This window comes from Arachis hypogaea, chromosome 17 (genome assembly GCF_003086295.3).
Source record: "Arachis hypogaea cultivar Tifrunner chromosome 17, arahy.Tifrunner.gnm2.J5K5, whole genome shotgun sequence".
Classification (NCBI taxonomy): Eukaryota; Viridiplantae; Streptophyta; class Magnoliopsida; order Fabales; family Fabaceae; genus Arachis; species Arachis hypogaea.
In genome coordinates this window covers 127,496,077-127,501,946 of record NC_092052.1, presented here as the reverse complement: position 1 = coordinate 127,501,946, position 5,870 = coordinate 127,496,077, and positions in this window count along the sequence as shown.

Sequence of the window (5,870 nt, the reverse complement as noted above, 5' to 3'; positions counted from 1 at the left end):
ACTGTCCAGATTGAGCAGAGATGCTCAAACAACACAGGGAGCTAAGCTTGTTTGCGCGTCGCACCATTGAAAACAACGAAGAAGCTGAAATCAGACCAAGTAAAACATATCAGTCATTCGTAGCAGTAGCAAGCAGTCATTGCAAACTAAGTTTTATCGAAAAAGATGTGAGGAATTACATTACAAAGAAAGTATGGAATGTTTCCGAACAAGACGATACCAAAGAATTTGGCAAGTACTTATTAAGAATGAAAGAGAAGAATTAAAATTTCTTTTTCGAGCTTAACCTTGAAGGCGATCATTCCAGCAAAAATGCATTTTGGGCTGATGCAAGAAGCAGGGCTGCATACAAGTATTTTGGAGATGTTGTTTCATTTGACACCACTAACAACATAAACAGATATTCGGTTCACTGCGATATAGTTTTAGATTCACATAGCCAACACATTTCGGTTTATAACTGTTGCCATTGTCCATTTTTGCAGGTACAATCTGGTTTTTTGTTCTTTTGTGAGCGTGAATCACCACGGTCAGTCGACACTTCTCGGATGCGCTTTGATGAAAATTGAGGACATCCAATCATTCAAATGGCTATTCGAATGTTGGCTTCGTTGCATGGGAGGGAAGGCACCAAAAGAAATTCTTACCGATCAATGTGCATCGATACAAAGGGCTATTGAGATGTGTATGCCAACAACAATTCACCAATGCTGTATTTGGCACATCATGAAGAAGATCCCAAGCAAATTAAACGGGTACAAGCAACATGAAGAAATCGAACAAGAGATGAGCCATGTTGTTTGGAAGTCGTTTACAAAAGACGCATTCGACAGAAATTGGAACAATTTTGTCACAAAGTACGGTGTTGGAGGCGATAAGTGGCTTTCAGGTATCCGAGGTTTTAATTCGAATTATTTGATGCTGTTACTTTTTCGGTGAAAACGAGTATAATGTTTGGTTCATTTTTGCGTCTATTTTCGGTTCATTTTGCAGAGCTATTTGAAGATTATTATTTATGGATTTTAGTTTATCTAGATCACTACTCTTGAATTGGGAAGAGAAGCACATAAAGGGGCGAGAGCATGCATGCATTTTTTAACAAGTTTATCACACGCAATAGCTCCTTGATTCAATTTGTGAAACAATACGATAATTGCCTAGCAAGAAGAGGGCAAAGAGCGAGAGAATTTGATGCTACAGATTTTCACACCGTGATACCGTGTGCAACAAATCAGCAATAGAGACTCAATTTCAGCACGTGTATACTCAAGAGAAGTTCAGGGAGGTTCAATCACAATTTAGAGAAAAGGTGAATTGCATCACAAGATCAATGCATTCCACTCTAGGTTTTATGACATACAAAGTTGTAGAGCAGGTTTCTAACTCCAAATTCAATAATTTTTTTGTTACTTACGACACAGTATCACGAGAAGTAAAGTGCCAGTGCTTGTTGTTTGAGTCAAGAGGTATACTGTGCCGTCATTCTCTGAGTGCCTTAAACTTTGAGCAAGTAGATAAAGTGGTACCGAAATATATATTAGAACGCTGGAGTAAGAACATAAAAAGAGGAAGCACACATATATCAAGAGCAGCCAAGATGAGCCTCTATTAGAGCCAGAAAGCAAGAAATTCGACGATTTGGTGTTTCAGTCACACAATATTTGTAAATTTGTGTCAGAATCCGAGGAGCTGACTGAAATTCTGCACCGGGCTTTTGATAATGTCATGACCGAGATGCAAGAATATCAAGCGAAAAGTAAAGGTAAAAGTTTGTTATCTCACAAGGACACGACATTGAGTGATGTTAATGACCTTCAAAGCCCCCCACGTGTTAGAACAAGAGGCCGTCCCAAGAACAGATTGGGATCAAATAAAGAAAAAAAGATCGCAAATGCAACAAAGAAAAAGAAAAAGCCAGCTCTAAGTGAGGTAACATTGATTTGCTTTTAATTAGGGAAAAATTCGTTTGTACATTTTGCTAATATATGATTTATTTTCTTTTTTGCAGTTGAACATTTTAGATGATGGATCAATGATTCAGGCAACCTCCAGCCTTTATGATGCACAGGATATGAATTATGCTGGAGAGGATTATAGAAGTTTTAATTTTTATTAACATAAATTTTGATTAATGTATTAGTAGTTTTCGGTTCATTTGAGTTCTAGGCATATAATGAGGGTTATATGAATGAATGGAACTTCTTCTAGTCACTTTTTTATTTTTTAAATTAGCTTCTTCTAGTCATATAACGAGGGTTATATAAATGAATGGAACTTCTTCTAGTTACTTTTTTGTTTTTCAAATTATCTTCTGCAATTGTATTATGTCAAATAGTTTAGGTATTTCTGAAATTGAATAGTCATATATACACTTTTTTCGGTTCATTCTGTGTAATAAATTTGATTCATATATATAACTTCCCTTTTTTTTATTATTTCCAGCCATTTTATCACATATATCCCGAAATCATAACTAAAAAAAATAAAAAAGTAAAATATGATTAATAGGAGACAAATAAAACATATTAATAATAGCACTATAGCAAAGAAAGATTTTTACGATGTTCATTGACCGCTGATCGTGATATACTGTGTTTTAACGCCCTCTCCATCCTCCATCAAAGATTCTGTCCCAACATAAATCCTCATTTGAGATACTATTAAGTCCTGAAAAAGGATACAAAAAGTGTACTTCAATTCAGTAATAATGGAAGAAAACCAAGCCCACATAAATATATATTATGTAAATAATTTATAACAAATTTGTTCAAAGTTATTCTTGATTGAGGGATTTCATCTTTCTTTTTCTTAATAGGGTTAAGCACATAGAAAGCCTTCTTTTTAACATCGGTAATCCACAATCACTAATAGCCTTCATTGCAAATCGGTACAAACAGTTGAAGTTTGGAAAAATGATAGAACATTTTAGTCTAAATGATAGCAAACGACAGAATTATTAAAGAAGTTTTAGAAATCATAACTTACAAATAGATATGATGCCAAATTTTTTTTTGTCAACAAAAGGGAGGTAGTCCTTATATTGATTGATCCGGTAGGCCTTCTTAGTTTTTGGATCAATGTAGTTCTTATTATACAATCCGAACATTAAATTCTGTAAAATGAACCTCAGTTAAATCACAAATGAACCGAATTACTTCAAATTTGAACTAGCAGTCACATACATTCAATCAGCAAGAAAGCACATATCAATTCATTTCTTAAGGAATACTTAGCAGCAGTATGATGTGAACCTAACTCAATTCCTAAATGAACCGAATTCGATTCAAAATTGAATAAAAATTCATAAACATTCAATCAGGAAAAGAAACACATTTTAAATTCATTTCTGCATGCAAATGAACTTAACTAAACTAATAGATGAACCGAATTATTTATCAGAACCAATAAATTACTTAAGGAATAAAAAATTTGGCTTACCACAATATCTATCGGCACGTAATATATTTCTTCTTCAAATCGGCGACATTTTTTGTCGTTGAGAAGCATACACATTGCATTGACCACCTATAGGAAGAAAATTTATTAGATATATGGGTATAAAAGTTTTTAGAAAAATCATTAATGTTAATGTAATAGGCAAAAAATTTACCGTATTTTCTACATTTTGTCCGGGTGTTAGAGACATGAAGTGGAATCTAGCTCCCTCTAAATGCGCTTCATGGTCCAACATGAATATCGTGTCATACTCATTAGTTGTATCTTTGTAAGCGTTTAATTGTGTCATCCAATGATAACATTTCTCCCTCAACTCATCTGTTATTTCTTTTTCTTTCTCCGGAGTCTTGAACCCTTCATGCGTGCTCAAACTCGGCTCGGTACTCATTTCCTCAGCATATTGCAATGCTCCTGACACCCCATCCATTACCGCCTCTATCAACATTTCAAATTGTGTTACTGTTGGTTGAGAGGTCGGAGGAGTTGGTTGAGAGGTTGGCGGACTTATGCCAAGACTGAAGGAAGGTGCATCAAAGTCATCTTCCCAATGCCGAGGACGGGGAAGAAAAGTTTTAAGTAATAATAAAAAAGTATTATGATATAACATCAAAATTAATAAAAAATATATTAATTAAAACTTACACATTCAGTGGAGGTTCTTTCTCCGTTTGCCTTGCAAAAGATTCTTCGCAGGCCTGGTGTTCGGGTTTCGGAAGGCAGTTGTAATAAACAGAAAAAAGTCCAATAATGAACCGAATTTACTTCATATTTGAACTAGTAGTAAAAAAAGCTCAATCATCAAGAAGAACACATCGAATTCATTTCTGGATTCAGATAAACCTCAAATAAATGAAGTAATCAACCAAAATTACTCCAGATTTGAACAAGTAGTAATTTAGACTCAATCATAAAAAAAACACAGCAAATTCATATCTAGATCCAAATGAACCTCAAATAAATTAAGGAAAAAACCAAAATTACTATTATATACGATCAAAACTAATAAAAAAGATTTTAAGTAAAACTTACACATTAAGAGGTACTTCTTGTTCCGATTGCCTTGCCGGAGGTTCTTCGTAGGGTTGCTGTTGTGGTTCCCGAGGGCTGCTGCATTAAATAGAAAAGAGTTCAATAATGACCTGAAAGTATTATCCTATACCATTAAAACTAATAAAAAGAATTTTAAGTGTAACTTACTCATTAACAGAAGCTTCTTCTGTTTGACTTTCTGAAGGGACATAGTTAAAGGTCTTTTGATCTTTTATTATCTCTTCCACAAGAGAACTTGGAAGAGACACTGCAATAGGAACTCTAAGGAAGGTAAACAAAGAAGAAGTTAATGTTAAATGATTAGAATAGGAACTGAGAAACTGAAAGTTGCACATTGAAAAACTCACATATCCAGAGGTTGAGAATGAGTTTCTTCTCCAACAACAATGATTTGTAGTTGAGGATCAGGTGTAGTGCTATTGACAATTAAACACAAATTTTGTGTGATAAATTAAATTAAAATTATTATCTAAATCTAAAATACCAACGTAAATATTTCAACTTACATAGTTGGAGGTAGTAAATTTTGTTTTTCCTTTTTTTATGCTATTTCTTTCTTCTAAAAACTGCCATCGGGATTTCAGGGGTATTTTTTCTAATAAAAAAGATACCAAATTAAAATTATCAACCAAGATTAAAAACACATCAAATTTATTTTTGGATTCAAATAAACCTCAATTAAATCTAGAAATGAACTGAATTTACTCTATATTTGAACCTCAAGTAAACTCTATTTTTTATTCAATTTTTTGTTCTAAAAATTGTAACTGGAAATTTCAAGGGTACTTTTTGTAAGAAAAAAGATACGAAACTAAAATCATCAACTAAGATATTCTAAGTAAAAGCACAAGATGTAAATAAAAGTTAAGAGGAATTACTTGGTATTGCTTAGTGCATTTAGAGACGGTGCCGAGCTCGTCTGTGTTTGTAACACAGGTTCACTGCCCAAATTTACAGTCGGCAGTTTAAGCAAAAAAATAAATATTATTCAATAAATCCAAAGAAATTACATGAAGTTTTAGGAAAATTAAAGTTAGCAGAGAAAGAAAAAGAACTATATAAGAAACTCAATCTTACGTCTGCGGTAAATCATATCACGCATCTGTCGAGTCACAGTTATTCGGAGTAACATTTGTTTTTTCAACTCTATCATTTTTTCTCTTTGTTCTTTTTTCTTTTGTATGCTCCAACATTTGTTTTCTTTTTTTAGCAGTCGTCTCCTCTACTTGTTCACTTCTAAAAATTTATACAATAAGTTTTTACTTAAAAACCAGGATGGACTATAGTTATTTCACTTAAAAAATAAATAAACCAAATTTATTTTAGATTTGAACAAGTAGTAAAATAGAGGCAATCATCAAGAA